This window comes from Microcaecilia unicolor, chromosome 3 (assembly GCF_901765095.1).
Source record: "Microcaecilia unicolor chromosome 3, aMicUni1.1, whole genome shotgun sequence".
Taxonomy (NCBI): domain Eukaryota; kingdom Metazoa; phylum Chordata; class Amphibia; order Gymnophiona; family Siphonopidae; genus Microcaecilia; species Microcaecilia unicolor.
In genome coordinates, this window is record NC_044033.1 from 56,205,532 (window position 1) to 56,225,866 (window position 20,335).

The following is a 20,335-nucleotide window of genomic DNA, read 5'->3' on the forward strand; positions in this document are numbered from 1 at the left end:
CTTCAATTATGGGCTGCTCATGTCTTTGTCAGTGGGCAAACTTACAAAATCAGCAAGGGATCAAATACTTATTTCCACCACTGTACATCCTTTTTTCCCCATTGGTAGAGGGACTAGGCAGGGATGACCCCTGTCGCCCCTTCTATTTGCACTGTACATAGAGCCATTGGCTGTGATGATACGTCAACACCCAGATCTTCGGGGGATTCAGGTGGTGGGGGGGGGGGGGGAGGGAACATCGCATTGCGCTGTTTGCGGATGATGTGCTACTCTGTGTGGTGGAACCGGAGCAGACACTACCTAGGGTGCTGGAGATCCTTAGGGAATTTGAAAGATATGCTGGTTTAAAGGTTAATATGGATAAAAGTGAGCTATTGGGGATTTCTTTAACTCACATGGAGGAAAGTAGATTAAGAGCACTGTTTGCTTTCAAATGGGCTAAGACCCACATTCGATACTTGGGGATCCAGATTCTCACGGATTTGGGAAGGGTGTATAGTTTGAATTATGGGAGGATCGTGGATCAAATTCGGGTGGATCTATCTCAATGGAAAGGGTTGTGGCTTTCCTGGTGGGGGCGTTTGGCAGCAGTGAAAATGAACGTGCTGCCTGGATTGTTATTTCTGTTTCAGTCACTGCCAGTGGCGGTATCGAGGTGGACAATTAAACAACTGCAGGGTTTTGTGTCGCAATTCATTTGGGAGGGCAGATGTCCCCGTTTGGCAAGATGGGTATTGTGGGGGGGCTCCAGAGAGGGGGGGGGGGGAGAGCAGTGCCCAATCTTGAGTGGTATTATTTGGCTGCTCAAATGCGGATGTTTATAGATTGGGAAAGTGGGAATATGAAGCCAGCTAGTCAGTTGGAGCAGTCGTATAGTCCTCACAGGCCAATGAGTTCCTACTTGTGGACTATGGAAGGAGTGGGAGGGATTCTGGCTGGGATTCAGAATCTGTTTGTGTGGCAAGAAATGAGTGCAATACTCAAGGTGAGGTAGCACCGTGGAGCGATACAGAGGCATTATAATCTTGGTCTTATTTACCACCCCTTTCCTAATAATTCCTAGTATACTGTTTCCTCTCTTTTGGCCGCCGTTGCATACAGGGCATAAGATTTCAGCGTATTGACTACAATGACACCTAGATCTTTTTCTTGGGTGCTGACTCGTAAGGTGGACTGTAGCATCAGGTAACTGATTTGAATTATTTTTCCCAATGTGCATCACTTTGCATTTGTCCGCATAAAATTTCATCTGTCATTTGGATGCTCAGTCTTCCTGACAGTCCACATGTGTTTTAACAGCCTTGAATAGTTCTGCATCATCTGCAGATTTAATCACCTCACTTATTTTGATTTTCAGATCATTTATAAATATGTTAAATAGCACTTCACTATTCACCCTCCTCCATTGAGAAGAATGGCCCTCTGAGTTCAGCCAAGAGAAGTCTAGCCTCACCAATTTGCTTCATTTCTTTGAAGGCGTGAATAAACATGTCGATAAAGGTGAGCTGGTTGATGTAGTGTATCTAGATTTTCAGAAAGCTTTTGAGAAAAGTTCCTCAAGAGAAACTCGTGAGAAAAATTAGTCATGGGATAGGAGGCAATGCTCTTTTGAGGATTAGGAATTGGCTATTGGGCAGAAACAGAGGGTGGGGTTAAATGGCCATGCTTCTCAATGGAGGAGGGTGAAGAGTGGAGTGGCGCAGGGATCTTAACTGGCACTGGTTCTATTTAACATATTTATAAATGATCTGGAAATTGGAATGACAGGTGATTACATTTGCAGATGACATCCACCTTGTCAAAACTCCCCTTCCCACGTTAAACCTATCCACCCTTATCCCTCCTGACAACCACCCTCCTCAAATGAAGGCTCAATCACCAGTTATTTCTATTTATTAACATTTGATGATGTGCCACTCATAATACACCGGGGAGGTTTACAATCAGTAAAGTTCAAAAATACCAAAAAAAAGAGAAATTCGCCTATTCAGAGAAAGTGTGTGAGAATAGCCAGGATTTGAGAAGTGTTTTGAGTCGTGTATAAGAGGGTTATGACCTAATATCAAATGGTAGACTTTCAGAGTTTTGGGGCTGCATAACTGAAAGCTTTTTTAAGGGTGACATCAAGGTTGATCTGTGTTGGGGGAGGTAGGTGGAGTTATAGACTTTGAGAAAAACATAAAGCACGAGACAAAACATAAGGAATGAGAGAGTTTGATAGGCAGTTGCTGACAGGGTTAAGCCTTTATATACTAACTAGCCGTTAAGCCCGTAACAACGGGCTAGTTTTTTGTTTTCCTATGGCCTTCCCCCCCCCCCCGTCCACCAACCCTGCTCTCTCCCCTGTCCTCCTCCCATGTCCAGCAACCCTCCTCTCCCCCTACCCATCCGCTCCATCCACCCGTGTCCATCAACTGTTCTGGCCCCTACCCTCCATCCTCGGGCTCCCATCCACCGCGATTGTGACCTCCTGTGCCCTGTCGTCCCCGCCGCCGCCATTTTTCCGCCCCCCCCTCCCCGGCGTCGCCCCCCCTCTTTCCGCCGCCGTCATGTCGTCAGTTCTCCATCGCTGTGTCTGTTTCCCTCAGTTCCGCTCCCTCCTTCCCTCCCTGTTCCCTCCTCCGATTTCCACGCCCATGTCCAAGCCCTCCTCCCTATTGGGCTGTACTGCTGGTGGAGGCGGGGCTTGGACTTCTACACTCTCAGCGTTCCGACTCTATTGTGCATTTGCAGGTGAGTCGGTCACTTGCCGTTTATATGTTTGATATTAATAATTTGTATTGTATTTGCACGGATAGTGAGCCAATGTTCTCTTTTGAGTAAGGGTGTTACATGGTCAAATTTATGCGTTCCATATAATAGTTTAATGGCAGTAGATTGCACCAGTTGTAGTCGCTTAAGCAAAGAAAGTGGAAGACCAGAATATAGAGAATTACATTAATCAATATGTGTAATGACTAAGAGTGAACTCAAACAAGTTGAAGATAAATAACATTTAACCGATTTGCTGCAGTGAATTAAAGGAAGAACATAGACCTATTATCAGTTTGCGACTTGAAAGCCAGTTTACTGACAAATATAAAACCCCAAATCTTTCACCTCCCTCTATTCAAGGGTATTCACTTGCCTTCTCTGAGAAGGTAAAGTATTTGACAATATGGATTTAGAAAACGAGTGGCCTCGCATTTGGTAACATTCAAGAAAAGCTTATGACTTTCTAGCCAGGCACTAACCTGGCTAAGGCAAGAATTGAGGGGTGAGGAATTAGTGGATTCAAAGGAATAAGTATAAACAGTTTGAATGCCATTTGTATAACAATATGGACTACAATTGCTAGTTTGAATTAGAGTGATTAGAGGTCCAGGAAACCCTAGTGACAGGGGGCTGTGGAGGCTCTGGGCACTGCTATAGAGGAGCATGGTGAGGATATGCCTGGCTTCTTGGAAATTTAATTGGGCATCAGATTGTCCCTCTTTCCTCGCAAGTTGGACCGTATTATCTCTGACCAGTGGGTGCTAGAGGTGGTCAGTCAAGTCTGTGCCTTAGACTTTGCACTGCCAGTCCCAGATGACTTCGAGATTGCTCTCTGCAGCTCACCTACAAAATGCCAGACTGTGGCCAACACATTTCTACATCTGCTCTGCTTGGGGGGCAGTGGAGTCTGTGCCACTTACAGAGCAGAATAGGGGCTAATACTTCCAAAGAAGGGAGGCTTTTACAGCTCCATTCTGGATTTCAAAGGCATCAACCTGGCACTCCAGGTGCTGTGGTTCAGGATGGAAATACTGCATATGGTAATTGCTTCTGTTTGCCTGGGCAAGTCCCTCACTTCACTGGATCTGACTGAGACCTACCTTTGCATTCCCAAACACTACTTATGCCTCTGAGTCCTGGGGGAGAATTATCAGTCCCCCACACTCCCATTTGAACTGGCTACATCTCCATGCACCTTGAAGATGGTGGTAGCAGCCCAGCTGCATTTCCAAAGGGTCTAAGTAAATTCCTATCTCAGCAACTGGCTGATCTGGGCCAGTTTGGAAGAGGAGTCCAGAGTGGCCACCTCCCAGGTGATTGAGCTCCTGGAGAGCTTGGGCTGGATAGTGAATTGGGCATGAGTCACTTGGTTCCCTCTTAGTGGTTGGAGTATCTGGAAGTCTTGTCTTATTCAACACTGTGCACAAGACTGTGTTCCTTACCGAAGAGTGGATGTGCACTACCGGTCTTGCAGGTATGGGACTAATTCCATATTTTGAGCTCCATAGCATCAACCCTGGAGGTGATTCTGTGGGCACGAGTACATATGAGTCCTCTCCAGACATTCATCTTAATGTGCTTGTCCCCAGACTTCAAAGACATGCTGCCCTTCATGTCGAGAATCCGACAGTCTGACTTGATGGAATCACACTGGCCACCTGTTAAGCAGGGGTTGCCCTGGACCAACTGGACTGTTGTGCCTACAGCTGCTAGCTGCAGGGGCTGGAGGAGTTGCAGATAAAGACCTGAAATACCTGCATGGTCTGTCCAGTGATTGGCACAGGGGTGCAGCTGGTCTGGTCAGGAGGTGGCCTGGTTGAGTTGCCTCAAGATGAAAACCATCAGGCTAGTGCTTTTGGAGTTCCTTCCAGATCTCCAAGGGAGAGTAGCACAAGTCATGTAGGACAGTACCATAGCAGTGGCTTATGTCAACAAGCAGGGGAAATTAGGAGCCAGGCCTCCGTACAGGAGGCAGCAGTGATATGTTGCTGGGTGGAAAGGTACCTTTTAACCTTCACGGTGGAATGGGAGTTTAGGTCTGGGGACCTTTCAGCTCCTGGTGGACTGGTGGAGTTGTCCAGTGTTTGATCTTATGGCCTTTAGACATAACGCCAAGGTGGTTTAGTTCGTAAGTTGCAGAAGAGAAGTCAGCTCAACTGGCATTGATGTCCTGGTGTAGGAATGGCTCCACCGGAAGCCACTCTACTTCTTTTTCCTTTGTGGCCGCTAATAGGGAGGGTACTGCAGGTGGCTTGGTACACTTTTCTGGTTCTCTTGGTTGTCCCACGTGAATGTAGTGCATCTTCCAGCAGGCCCTCCTGTGCTCCTGCCATGGGCATAGTTTGGGGGTCCCCCAAACGAGCTGCCACCCCATTAATCTGCCTGGCATCCCCCTGAGTGGTGCAGCTGCAGCAGCATCTCTTTTTCTCTCCTTCCACCGCCACCACAGCACTGGAGTCTTCCAGTTATCTCTCTCCTTCCAGCTCTGCAGCACCCGGTATCGCTCCTTCCCCCCAGTCCTCCAATCCCCTGAGCCGCCGGCAGCCTCAGTGAGAAAGCAGTGCACACGCTGCTTTATTCATGCCCACGGAAACCTTTCTTTCTCTTTCAACTTCTTGTTCCCGTATAGGCGGGAAACTGTAGGAGACAGAAGGGCTTCTGGGGCAGGTCTAAAGCAGCGTGCATGCGGCTTTCTCGTTTAGGTTGCCAGCAGCTCCGAGGATTGGAAGACCGGGGGGGGGGGGGGGGGGGGGTTTGCGATACTGGGTGGCATGGGGCTGGAAGGAGAGAGAGAACTGGAAGACTTCAGTGGTGGTGGGGGGCGGGCTGGAAGGAGAACGAAAGAGACAGAGGCAGGCGGAGAAGGGTAAAAAAAAAAATGAGACCACGGGGGTGTAAGAGAGATGGAGAAGGGGCAGAAGATGGATGGGACCAGGGGGTGGGGAGAAGGGAGAGGGAGCAGAAGATGAATGGGACTAGGGGGTGTGGGGGAAGAGAGAGATGGAGCAGATGGATGGGACTAGAGGGTATGGGTGGGGGGAGGGAGAAGGAGCAGAAGTTGGATGGGATTAGGGGTGTGTGGGAGGGAGAAGATGGATGCAACTAGGGGTATGGGGAGAAGGGGAACAGAAAAAATGAGTGGGACTTGGGGGAGAGAGAGGAAGCAGAAGATGAATGGGACTAGGGGGTGTGGGGGAGAGAGAGGTAGCAGAAGATGGATAGGACTAGAGGGTGTGGGTGGGTGGGGGGGAGAGAGAAGGAGCAGAAGATGGATGCGCCTAGGTGGGGGGGGGGGGGGGGGGGAAGGGGAACAGAGCAGAAGATGAGTGGGACTTGGGGATTGAATGGGAGAGGAAGGCAAGAGGAGAGAGAAGAAATGGAAAAGCCAATCTGGAAAAGAATTTAGAAGACTGACACATGGAAAGTGGAAGAGAGTGGGACCAACCCAATCAGAAAAATAAAGTGCTCAGACAACAAAAGTAGAAAGAAAAAATATATATTTCTTTATTTATTATTTTTTAAAGATTGAGATGTGCCTGCTTTGTGTAATGTTCTATGGGCCATACAAGGGTATGGTGGCTTCCAAATCATCCATAGTACGCTGGTTCAAGGCGATTTAGTGTACAGATGTTGAAACAAACAGATTCTGAGGGGCCTTGGGGCTCATTCTACTGTCGCAGGTGGTCTTGTGGGTGGAGGCTTGTGCTGTTTCACCCGAAAACATTTGCAAAGTGGCAACCTGATCGTCTCTCCACTATTTTGTGAAATACTAATGAATTTTCTAGCAGAGACTGGTGTTGGCAGAGTTCACCTTCCTCGAGGTCCTGCCATGTCTTCAGGTGGAGAGGACAAGGGATGGGGGTAACAGAATTCAGCAGGAGCCAAGTGATGGGGAATATCTGGGCCTCATGCTGTCCAAACCAACAGGATCTAGGGGACGTCCTGCTGCACCCTTCGGCTAAGTCACCTGCCTCGAGGGCCTTGGCATCTGCCACATTTTCTGGTTGGGAGAACAGGACACGTCTCTCCAAACCCTGATGAGATCACCTTTCTCCAGCGTGTTCCCCTTCCCCAAGGACCCCAGTGTTTCTGTCTTAGCAAACTGCCGCAACCTCACCCTGTCCAGAGCACATACGCAGGGACCATTGCTCTGTTCCAGGAGTGGGTCCAGGTGAGCGGGCCTGCTGCCCCCAGAGGTAGCCGTATCCCATTTTTGGAGTAATCAACATCAAAATATAATTAGTGGCAAATGAGTTTTGCCTAGAAAGATTTGTCACAGTGGTCTTGTCTTGGTGGATTCCCTGCATGCTCTTTACTGCAGTAGCTCAATGGGGAAAGGTGTGGCTGAAATATCTGTTCTGATTATTTTAGTGCTTCCTTTGCTTTTTGAGTACGATTTGTGTTTGAAGCCAGAAATTATAATGAGTGAATCTACATCACCAAAAACTGCTTTTGAAGCCTGGAAAAGAAAATGATACTTCAGCTGAAGAATTAAGCCTCCAAACTAAGAAAATTCGTATATCTGACAAAAGCACTTCAAGCAGTTACCATTTTTGGATTGACACAAGGATTGATGCTTTGAAGTCCTTCAGTATCAGGTACTACAAATAGGACTGACCAAAAAATCTCCCTCCTGAAGCTAGGTAACTTTGCAGCTCTGCAGCAGCAGCAGGCTGAGAACAGGGAACTTGGGCAAGTCATTTTCACTCTCCATTGCCTCAAGTACAAATCAGATTTTCTAAGGGCAAACTGCCTGAAAGAATGAAATTTAAGGACCATGTGTCCAAAATACAAAGGCAAAGTTTTATATTTAAAGGCAATCAAACATATAAACAGCGAGTGACCATACTCACTGCAAATGCGCAGTAGAGACTTCCCTCTCTGTCCCGCCCCCGCGTCAATACGTGATGACGGGGGGGGGGGGGGGGGGGACAGAGAGGGAAACTGCGCCGCCGACGTTGCTACCGCTCCCCCCCCCCACTCGGAGTCGCCGCCGCCACCCCTCCACCCGGCCCCTCTCTTCCCTTCTGAACTTACAGATCCATTCGCCGAACGCAGCAACGCACATCAGCTGAGCTGCAGTGAGCCCTTCCTTCTTTGCCTGTGGCCCCGCCCTCCTGTGACGTAACGTCAGCGAGGGCGGGACACACACAGGCAGAGAAGGAAGGGGCAGCTCAGCTGATGTGCGTTGCTGCGTTCGGCGAATGGATCTGTAAGTTCAGAAGTGAAGAGAGGGCCCGGACCAGGTGGAGGGGTGGCGGCGGCGACGACTTCGAGGGGGGGGGGAGCGGTGGCGACTTCGAGGGGGGGGAGGGGAGCGGTGGTGACCGCGGGGGAAGGAAAACCTCTATACCAGCCCGTTTTTACGGGCTCAACGGCTAGTATTTTATATTTCACAAATGGAAAAGGCAAAATATATATTTTTTAATGCTTCTGAAATGGGAGGCAGTATTAGGACAATGTTCACAGGAATTTGCCCAAGTAGATTCCCTGGGCTAAAAACTTCCCTTCACTTAATATGTGCACAGGTATATTTGTACCAATGAATTTCTCCATTTCAGCCCTATTTTCAAAGGGAAGCTTTATTTATGTGACTATCCTCACCAGAGTCGAAACATGCACAAATGCATGCATGCACTTTCTAGCTAGCTGTTTTCTAGTGTTGTCCTGCTGGTCCTGTGCTCAGCCAGTGCCCCCACCCCCAACTGGGTCTGCCCACCATCATGTAAAATTCTGGCATTTTGCTGCCAGTTCTTTTTCTCAGCTGACAGCAGACCCTTCACACTTTTCCCTATTCAGTCCTACTCCTTTTCAGCAATATTTCCTCCTATCCCCGGAACACTCACTGATTCGACTGGTTTTCTCCAAACACCATGTGCAAAGCTGAGCTTCCCCTGCCCCACACAGCCCTTGTAGCTCAGCCCCTCCTTCCTGTGACTAGAAGCCTTCCCAATGGCTGGATGCTACCACAACCTGTGCACTAGAAGGGGGGAGAATGAAGAGCTGCAGTGGGCTAAACTTAAAAAAAAAAAAATATATATATATATATATATATATTCCCGTGTCCCTCTTCTCCTCTAGGGTATACATATTCATGTCTTCCAGTCTCTTCTCATACATCTTTTGGCGCAAGTCCCATACCCTTTTTGTCGCCTTCCTCTAAACCTCTTCAAGTTTTCTTATATCTTTAGCAAGATATGGCCTCCAAAACTGAACACAATACTCCAGGTGGGCCTCACCAATGTCTTGTACAGGGGCTCTTGTACAGGGGCATCAATACCTCCTTTCTTCTTCTGGTTACACATCTCTCTATACAGCTTAGCATCCTTCTGGCTACGGCCACTGCCTTTTCACAGTATTTCATCGCCTTCAGATGCTTAGATACTATCACCCCAAGATCCCTCGCCCTATCTACATATCAGCCTCTCACTGCCTAACACATGCGTCTCCCTTTGCTTTCTACTCCTTAAGTGCATCGTTTTGCACTTCTTTGCATTGAATTTTAATTGACAAACAGACCATTCTGCTAACTTCTGCAGATCCTTTTTCATATTTTCCACTCCCTCCGTGATGTGCACTGTTACAAAAAGGCAAACTTTACCTTCTAACCCTTCGGCAATGTCACTCACAAATGTATTGAACAGAATCTGCCCCAGCTCCGATCCTTGAGTCACTCTGTACTTGTCACTCTACTACTCACCTTTTCTTCCTCCGAGTGAATTCCATTAACTACCACCCTCTGGTATCTGTCTTGTCAACCAGTTCCTAATCCAATTCACCACTTTGGGTCCTAACTTCAGCCTGCTAAGTTTATTCAAGAGACTCCTGTGAGGGACCCTGTCAAAGGCTTTGCTGAAATCTTGATTACATCTAGAGCATGTCCTCGATCCAGTTCTCTGGTCACCCAGTCAAAGAATTCAATCAGGTTTGTTTGGCATGATTTACCTTTGGTAAAACCATGTTGTCTTGATCTTACAACCTATTGGATTCCAGGAAATTCACTATCTGTTCCTTTAGCATCGCTTCCATTATTTTTCCAGTAGTGAGATGTGGTAGCCGTGTTAGTCCACTTTTAAAGGTAATCAATAGAAATAGAATAAAATAAAACAAAGAAAAGAAAATATGATACATTTTTTATTGGACTAACTTAATACATTTTTTGATTAGCTTTCGAAGGTAGTCCTTCGTCAGATCAGAAATAAGCAAATGTTGATAGATGACATACAACCCAGAGCTGGAAATATTGAGAAAAATCATAAAAGATCTACAACCACTACTCCAGGAGGACGAATTACTGAAATAGATATTCCCATCCCCACCAGTGCTGGCTTTCTGACAGTCACCCATCTTAAAACACAAGCTAGTGAGAAGTAAGCTCCAAACACAGACTGAAAAAGAAGAAAGCGGCACACAATGCCAAAACATTTCACAGGATCCCACAATCATTCACAAAGGAAAAATATTCAACATAAAGGAATCCTTTACATGCTCATCTTTCAATGTGGTATATATCATTCAATGTAGAAAGTGTGAAGAAGGGTGCTATATTGGAGAAATAAGCCAGATGCTAAAGAGATTTAATTTACTTTATATGAAAAATGCCAGTGCCAACCACGATGTCAGCTCTGTGGGGCAGCACTTACAAAACCAGAACACTGTACCAATGATGATATGGTGAGAATGCTGAAAGGCAACTTTTAAGACAATACAGGAACGTAAGACCTTTGAAGTCAGAATCCTATATAATAAAAAGCACCTCCAACGTTCTGAAGCTGACTCCGTGGCACTTAAACCTTGAGGCATTTGTGCTCTCCATCTCATAAATTGACGTCAGAACTTCCTGGTACGTCACCAGCGACACTGACCAACCACATGAAAGCAGCACGAGGCACACCACCAGACTGAAAAAAGAGCCCAAACAGCGTGCCCGAACATCAACGACACACAACCGCCGTGAGCATGGTAAACCCACCTCATAGACACACTTGACAACACCCCCCCCCCCCCCCCCCCGGTGCTCCGTCACTCGCCCCTCCCGAGATGCCACTGGACCCCCATCCCCTGGCCACAGCCCCCTCATCCACTCTCCTCCCCAATGCACACTGCCACAGACCTCCCTCTCCTCTACGACTTCGAACCGCCTCCCCGACCGCCTCCCTCCCAAATCGCCGTTCAATCCCCCCATACTCTCCCCCCTCCCGTCACAACTCGTCTCTGGACATAGAGGACCCCATCCTCTCCCCTCGCGTTTAAGGGTCGTCGGTGTAACGGCGAATGGCAGCAGCTAAACAAAGCGTCCAGGCTCGGCCCTTCTCTCTCTCACAGCTCTGGTCCCGCCCGTGTGGAAACAGGACATGAGAGAGAAAAGGGCCGAGTCTACACGCTTTGGACTGCTGCTGCCGGCCGCTGTAACACCGACAATGACAGTGAAGATGAATCTCCCCCCCCCCCCCCCAAAAAAAAAAACCACACACTGATCCCCCTCCAAACACCCTGCAAAACTCTCTCAGTTCACCACCACCCTCAAAGACAACCAACACTTCCTGCAAGTTTACTAGCACAACAACCCCCCCCCCCCCCCCCCCCCCCCCCACACACACACACTAATATGAGCCAGCAACAACACGGTCAAAGCCCACTCCACCCCTCAACAAACGCTGAGCCCCCTCCAAGCACCCAGCCACATCCTCATAGTTCACCACCCCCCGCCCCCCCCCCCGTCATTGTCAGACACACACACAATATCACAAAAACACACACATTCGCCTGCAAACACCCAGTCCGCCCCACCTTCTCTCACACACACACACAAACTGTGACACACACACAAGACCCACTCTCTCACACACAAACTACCTGTGTGACACACATGATCTTTCACTCTCACACACAGACACACAACCACCGCCCCCCTCCACCCCAAAACCCCACTAAAAAAGACTAACACACACATACACTGATGCACAACATGCACACTCACTCACTCTCTCTCTCTGTATATCACCCCTTCAACAATAACCACACTCAAAGCCAAACGTCACTTTAATACACTTTGCCAGCAAGGGGCATCCCCCCAAAACCAAAACCCTCTCCCCGTCCCCCCAACCCCCTTTCATTGTGAAACACACACACAATATCACAAAAACACACTCACCCCCAACCTCCGAATCCACCCCACCCTAACACTCTTACACACACACACGAACTCTCTGTGAGACACACACACAATATCTCAAAAACACACTCACCCCAACCTCCGAATCCACCCCACCCTCTCTCACTTACACACACGCACACACACACACTTCCCCCCCCCCCCCCCCAAACCCACAGAAGATGCACATGGATAGATGCACACTCAATCTCTCTATATATATCATCCCTGCAACAATAACCACCCTCAAAGCCACACACAACTTCATCCAACTTAGCCAGCACTGGACATCGCCCCCCCCCCCCCCCCCCCCCCCAAAAAAAAAAAAAATAAAAAAAAAAAACCAGACTACAACACCACACTAATACGAGCCAGCAATAACACGGCCAACCCCGCTGATCCTCCTCCAAGCCCCCTGCCTCACCCTCTCATCACCTTCCCCCCCCTCCCCTACTAGCCATTGTGAGACGTACACACAATACCACAAAAACACAGACACTAGCACCCAACTTCCCAGTCCGCCCCACCCTCTCTCACTTTCACACACACACAGACACACTCTGTGTCACTCACACAGTGAAGCAGACTTACAGATGGCAAAACATGCCCCCTCCCCAACATATGCCCCCCACCCCCAAGCCCACCAAAATAACAAGACACCTGTAACTCTAAGACAAAAACAGTAAAACCCAACAGCCAACCCCTCCCAGTTCACCAGACACCCCCCCCCCCAACATTGTTACACACACACACACACACACACACACACACACACACACAATAAACACCCCCCCCACACACACACACTGATACTTTGCCCCTCCCTCTTTCACTTCCCCCCCCCCCCCACACACACACACACACACACACATGAGCTTTGTCTCTCACACTCACACAGCTACATTTCAGTGGCAGTCTCATCTTCTGTGTAGTTTTTTCTTTAATCTCGCTTCCTGCTGTGTTGGTAAGAAGTGATTTGCTAAGATTGTTGTTTTCTTTACTACTGTCACATCTTCTCTTTACTACTACAAACTACTACAAATCATTTCTATAGCGCTACCAGTCGTACGCAGCGCTTCACAATTGAACATGAAGAAAAGACAGTCCCTGCTCAAAAGAGCTTACAATCTAAATCAAGACAGACAGGACAAATAAGGGATAAGGGTAGGACAGACAGGACACATAGGGATAAGGGACTATTGAAGAGAGGAACAAGATAAAGGTTACGAACAAGTGACAAGTTAGGAGTCAAAAGCAGCATCAAACAGATAGGCCTTTAGCCTGGATTTGAAGGTGGCCAGGGATGGAGCTTGATGTAACGGCTCAGGAAGTCTATTCCAGGCATAAGGTGCGGCAAGATAAAAGGAACGGAGTCTGGAGTTAGCGATGGAGGAGAAGGGTGCAGTTAGGAGAGATTTACCTAGTGAACAGAGTTCCTGGGAAGGAGTGTAGGGAGAGATGAGGGTGGAGAGATAGTGAGGGGCTGCACTTGGTCAATAAGAGGAGCTTGAATTGTATACGGAAACGGATAGGGAGCCAGTGAAGTGACTTCAGGAAAGGGCTGATATGAGCATAGCGACTTTGGCGAAATATTAGTCGTGCAACAGATTTTTTAACAGATTGAAGAGGAGAGAGATGGCTGAGTGGAAGACCTGTGATAAGCAAGTTGCAGTAGTCTAAGCGAGAGGTGTTGAGAGTGTGGATGAGGGTTCTGGTAGTGTGCTCAGAAAGGAAAGGGCGAATTTTGGTGATGTGATATAGAGGAAGAAACGACAGGTTTTAGCAATCTGTTGAATATGTGCAGAGAAGGAGAGGGAGGAGTCAAAGATTACCCCAAGGTTATGAGCAGATGAGACAGGAAGAATGAGCGTGTTGTCCACAGAAATAGAGCATGGGGGAAGGGGAGAGGTTGGTTTGGTTTAGGTCTTATCTTTAGCTGGGGGTGGCCTGTGGAAGTGACATACCTCCATATGCCACCCCGCCTTCTAGTTTAAATTCCTAGAAACACAGTGGAAATGATGTTGGAAGTATACACCAGCAAGTACAACTTAAAAAGTAGCAATGACAAATCATTAGACTGTTTAAGCACACTTCCATTAGTTAAGGAGGTTTTCATTAGACATAACACTAAGAAGGACTTCGTAGTGCTGGAGGTCAAATTTTTGATACCTAGACATAATTGCCTTGCTAACAAACATTTTGAAATGTTGCTCTTGCTAAGAGCAGCATAAAATCTTTAATTGTTATTTACTTATTCCCTTGATTTCAAATCTGCTTTTTTTTAACTGGGTGAAGTGCTGCAGTACAGATGATCACTAGTCTGTCTTATGTATCCTTGGACAGTGTTGCATCTATCACTTATGCTCTCATAAGCACTTAAGTCCTCTCTTACATGTTGCAGATAGAAGACTTTGTAGTGCTGGTGGGCAAATGTTGACACCTAGAAGCAAAAGCTACAGAGACCAGGAATAGCCTATTTTGTATTCTCATGTAGTTTTGCATCCCTCACATAAGTTAATTGTTAATTACTTATTCCTTTGATTTCAAATGTGTTTTTATTAAACTCTGAATAAAACTGCTACACAAAAGTAAAATTATGTATCATACCTGATAATTTTCTTTCCATTAATTACAGCAGATCAATCCATAGACTGGTGAGTTGTGTCCATCTACCAGCAGGTGGAGATAAAGAGCAATCTTTTGCCTCCCTATATGTGGTCATGTGCTGCCGGAAACTCCTCAGTATGTCGATATCAAAGCTCCATCCGCAGGACTCAGCACTTAGAGAATTACACCCACAAAGGGACACTCTGCCCAGCTCACCACCGTCGAAGTGGGGGAGGGGAATCCGTCCAGCTGATCCCCGCGAAGCGGGGGAGGGACACCACACCCGCCGATGCGGGGGGATCTAGCTTATCCTGCTACTGCAACCGCAGGAGGAGCTGGCTGACCCTAACACTGCCGAAGCGGGAGGGATACAAAGCTACCCCACTACCGCACGAAGCGGGGGGGAGCGCCGGCATAATTTAGTTATCAATCCAACCACCGTCGCCACGGGGGGAGAGGAATGCAGCAACTCACTGTAACACAAAGTCGTTTCAACTCAAGGAAAATCCAATTGCAAGAACTTGAACGCGAAGTCCTCCTGAACGGGAACTGAAGACTAAACCTGAAATATAACCAGAACAAAAACAATACAGATGTCTGGGTGGGGCTATGGATTGATCTGCTGTGATTAATGGAAAGAAAATTATCAGGTATAATACATAATTTTACCTTCCATTTCATCAAGCAGATCAATCCACAGACTGGTGGGATGCACCGAAGCAGTACTCACCCAGGGCGGGACATGGAAATCCCTGAACGCAACTGAAGCTCCAAACTGGGCCTCGGCCCGAGCAGCCACATCCAAGCGGTAATGTCGTGAGAAGGTATGAGCCGACGCCCAAGTTGCCGCTCTACAAATCTCTTCCAAGGAGACGGATCTGGACTCTGCCATCGAGGCCGCCTGTGCTCTGGTAGAGTGCGCCTTCAGCTGAATAGGCGGAAGTTTCCCTGCAGCCACATAAGCTGCCGCAATCGTCTCCTTGACCCAATGTGCCACAGTAGGCTTAGATGCCTGCAGACCCTTAAGAGGACCTTTGAACAGCACGAACAGGTGATCCGACTTCCGGAAGTCATTGGTCACTTCCAAGTATCTGGTGATGACTTGTCTTTGTGATGACTTGTCTCACATCCAGACATTTGAGAGCAGAGTACTCCTCTGGGTAATCCTCCCTATGAAAGGAGGGTAGACAAAGCTTCTGATTCACATGGAAGCGAGAAACAATCTTGGGCAGAAAGGAAGGCACTGGGCGAATCGACACTCCTGCCTCAGTGAACCGCAGGAACGGCTCTCGACACAAGAGTGCCTGGAGCTCGGAAACTCTTCTGGCTGAAGTGATAGCCACCAAAAAGACCGCTTTCAACGTCAGGTCCTTCAGCGATGCCCTCGACAAGGGCTCAAAGGGCGGCTTCTGCAAGGCCCGTAGCTCTAGATTGAGATTCCACGTAGGCCCTATCGAGTGCAGAGGAGGGCACAGGTGATTAACTCCTTTGAGGAAATGCACCACATCTGGCTGCAAAGCCAGGGAAGCACCCTTCAAACGGCTCCTGAAGCAAGCTAGAGCCACCACCTGGACTTTCAGCGAACTGAGCGACAGGCCTTTCTCCAGACCTTCTTGCAGGAACGCCAACACTGAAGATACTGGAGCAGTGAAGGGCGATAGAGAGCCTGCCTCGCATCAGGATGCAAAGGTACGCCAAACCCTGGCGTAAGTAGTAGAAGTAGAGCGCTTCCTCACTCTCAGCATAGTGGCGATGACCTTGTCTGAGAAGCCCTTCTTCCTCAGCCGCTTCCGCTCAATAGCCAGGCCATAAGACCAAAGGGGGAGGGATCCTCCATCACCACGGGACCCTGATGCAAGAGGCCCTACTCCGCTGGCAGCTTCAGAGGGCCGTCCACTGACAGTCTGATTAAGTCCACATACCAGGGGCGTCTGGGCCAATCCAGACCCACCAGGATCACCCGGCCCGGATGCTTTGCCACCCGGCCTAGAACTCTGCCCATCATGGGCCAGGGCGGGAACACGTAGAGAAGCTCCTGTGCCGGCCACTGCTGGAGAAGAGCATCGACTCCCAGAGATCGAGGGTCCCGTCCTCTGCTGAAGAACCGCGGCACTTGGCAATTGGCCGAGGACGCCATCAGATCCAGGCTCGGCTGGCCCCAGCGCTTCGTGATGTCCAAGAACGCCCGAGCCGACAGCTGCCACTCTCCGGGATCCAAAGTATGACGACTGAGAAAGTCCGCCTTGGCATTCATGACTCCCGCAATGTGGGCCGCCGACAGCTGTTCCAGATTCACTTCCGCCCACAGGTATAGCTTCATGGCCTCCTTGGCTAGAGGGACACTCCTGGTACCTCCCTGGCGATTGACATAGGCCACAGCCGTGGCATAGTCCGACAGGACCCGTACTGGCCTCAGCACCAGGACCGGGAGAAACTCTAGAAGCGCCAACCGAATGACTCGGAGTTCCAGGAGGTTGATAGACCACTTTGCCTCCACAGGAGACCAGAGCCCCTGCGCTGTCCTTCCTAGGTAGTGGGCTCCCCAGCCCGTCAAAGAGGCGTCCGTTGTGACGACAACCCACTCCGGGGTCGTGAGAGGCATTCCTGTGGACAGCTTGTCTGGCCTCCGCCACCAGCGCCAAGGGAAGGCGTACAGCGTAATCCTCCGAGACTGGAATCCACCGCCGCAGAAGAGAGTGCTGTAATCGTCTCATATGGGCCCTGGCCCAGGGCACTACCTCCATTGTGGCCGTCATGGAGCCCAACAGCTGCACATAGTCCCAAGCCCGAAGTGTAGAGGATGCTAGGAACTGGTCCACCTGGGTCCGAAGCTTGACGCTCTGGTTGTCTGGCAGGAACACTCTGCCCACTTGGGTGTCGAATCGAACTCCCAGATACTCCAGGGACTGAGTTGGGCGCAGCTGACTTCTCCCAGTTGACGATCCATCCCAGGGAGCTCAGAAGGGCAATAACCCTGTCCGTAGCTCTCCCACACTGCATAAGAGGGGGCTTGGATCAGCCAGTCGTCCAGATAGGGATGGACTTGCACTTCTTCTTTGCTGAGGTAAGCCGCGATGACCACCATTACTTTGGACAAGGTCCGCGGAGCAGTAGCCAACCCGAACGGGAGGGCTCTGAACTGGAAGTGGCGGCCCAGGACTGCAAAGTGCAGGAAGCGCTGATGAGGCGGCCAGATGGGAATATGTAAGTAAGCTTCTTTGATGTCCAAGGATGCCAGGAATTCTCCTTTTTTTTTACCGCAGCTATTACGGAGCGGAGAGTCTCCATCCGGAAGTGCCGTATTTTCAAGGCCCGATTGACTCCCTTGAGGTTGAGAATAGGCCGAACAAAACCCCCCTTCTTTGGCACCACAAAGTAAATGGAGTAACGTCCCTTGCCAAGTTGATCTACTGGCACTGGGACCACCGCGCCCAGGTGGATCAGGTTGACCAAAGTCTGCTGCACTGCCGCTGCTTTGACTGGAGACTTGCAGGGAGAGTTCACAAACCCGTCTCTCAAGGGCAGGCAGAACTCCAACTTGTAGCCGTCTCTGATGACTTCCAGAACCCAAGCGTCTGAAGTTACCCTGGTCCACTCTCCCAGAAACGAGGATAGCCGTCCTCCTATCTGCTCTGGACCATGGACCAGGGCCCCGTCATTGGGTACGAGACGCTGGGGGAGGGCCGGAGGACGGACCTCCGGGACGGCGGTCCCTGCGAAAGGAATGCTGCTTGGGGGAGAAGTTCTGCTTGAAGGAAGAGGAGGTCGACTTGCCCGGGCGATACCGACGGGTTTCCTGAAATCAGCCCTTGGAGGAACCAGGGCGAGCACTGCCGGCCTGTGCCCTGACCTCCAGCAACCTCTTGCCCTTAGACATGCTGAGCTCCGTCACAATCTTGTCCAGTTCGTCCCCAAAGAGCAGCTTGCCTTTAAAAGGCAACTTGGCTAGGCGAGATTTTGAGGCGTGGTCAGCCGACCAGTGCTTAAGCCAGAGCCACCGCCGGGCAGAGACTGTCTGAGCCATACCTTTAGCCGAGGCTCTCAAGACATCATACAGCAAGTTTGCCAAGTAGGCCAAGCCCGACTCCAGGGCCGGCCAGTCCGCCCTCAAGAAAGAATCCGAGGGGGAAGCCCGCTGCAAAACAGTCAGGAATGCACTGGCCACATAGGAGCCGCAAACCGAGGCTTGCAAACTTAGGGCGGCCGCCTCAAAGGCCAACTTTAAGGCCGCCTCCAATCTCCTGTCCTTAGCGTCCTTCAGGGCAGTGCCACCTTCCACCGGCAGAGCCATTTTCTTAGTCACTGCAGTGATTAAAGAATCCACTGTAGGCCAGAGAAAGGCTTCCCGTTCCCCCTCAGGCAGAGGATACAGACGGGACATAGCCCTGGCTACTTTAAGGCTCGTTTTAGGGGAATCCCATTGAGCCGAAATTAAAGTCTGCATGGCTTCATGAACGTGGAAGGTTCTAGGCGGGCGCTTAGTTCCAAGCATAATGGCTGAGCCAGCTGAGGCTGAGAGAGGGTCTTCTTCCGGAGAGGAAATTTTCAAAATGCTCATGGCCTGCACTAACAGGTTGGGCAAATCCTCTGAGCGAAAAAGCCGCGCTGCAGAGGGGTCATCCGCTCCATCCGAGCGAGCATCAGTCTCCTCCAAAGAATCCCCTAAGGACCTTTGGGAGAACTCAGATACGCTGCCCTCATCCACATCAGAGGAGACAGAGTCCCCCAGGTCCTGGAGATCCACCCAAGGGCGTTTGATCATAGAAGCCTCATCACCCTTATCAGACAGGGGAGCGTTTTGCATAAGAAAAGCCTGATGCAGCAGCAAAATGAACTCAGGGGAGAAACCCCCCAGTCTGTGCCCTTCTGCAGCCTGGGCCACGGCCCTAGAGGCACTCTCAACCTGCGCTCCCAAGAGTGGGGGAGAGGCGCGCTGCGCATCCAAAATGGCGTCCAGTGCGACACTCCGCGAAGGAGCCGCACGGGGAAGAATGGTGCTTTAAATTTGCCAACTTCTTACCGTCGCCCAAGTCAAGGGCGACCATAGGATTAACGTCTCCCACCTCGAGGGCGGCCCAAGAAGAAGCCGTCCGAGCAGTGTGGCCGGCCAAAACCGGGAGGGCGGCCAGCGGGGGATGGGCACTTAAGGCAGGAAAACACGCCGCACCGGAGGAAAACCCGGGGAACTCTCCCGACTCCGAAAAGGGGCCCAAAAAAGGCAACTCTGCCTTCGAACCCCCCGCTTCTCCGCTAGACGCGCGCACGTGGTCCGGGGAACGTCTTTTCGTGCCCTTGCCCTCTGACGCCGTAAGCCACGAGGAGACCGTTCGGGGAACCCCCTGCCCGCTAGAAAAGTTTAAATTACTTGCTTCTCGTTCCGAGCTGCAACGAATTGGTGTCCCAGTGAGCAGCTGAAATAAATGCCCTTTTTGGATGTTTAAAAAAAGACTTTTTTTTTCCCAACGGAGCCAGCGGGAGGGGGGAGAAAAGGAGGGACCTGGCACCACCAGGTTTGCACTTGCTCAGGAAGAGCCCTCAACCCCAGGTACTCAACAAAACCTAAATGAATAGGCTTGGAGACCTAGCCAGAGCTGCTGCTGTGTGTGACCACCACCTGCTAAGATAGAGAACATACTGAGGAGTTTCTGGCAGCACATGACCACATATAGGGAGGCAAAAGATTGCTCGCTATCTCCACCTGCTGGTAGATGGACACAACCCACCAGTCTATGGATTGATCTGCTTGATGAAATGGAAAGAATTAAACTATTAGTACACTTGGATGTGATATTGGTAAAGGAAAAGTAATAAGTCTAAACA

The 20,335-nt window shown here is 49.8% G+C and overlaps 1 protein-coding gene across 1 annotated transcript in view; it reads left to right on the forward strand.

Annotated features, from left to right (window-relative positions):
- Positions 1-20,335, forward strand: part of AHCTF1 (AT-hook containing transcription factor 1) — a 553,711-nt gene that overhangs the window by 176,360 nt on the left and 357,016 nt on the right.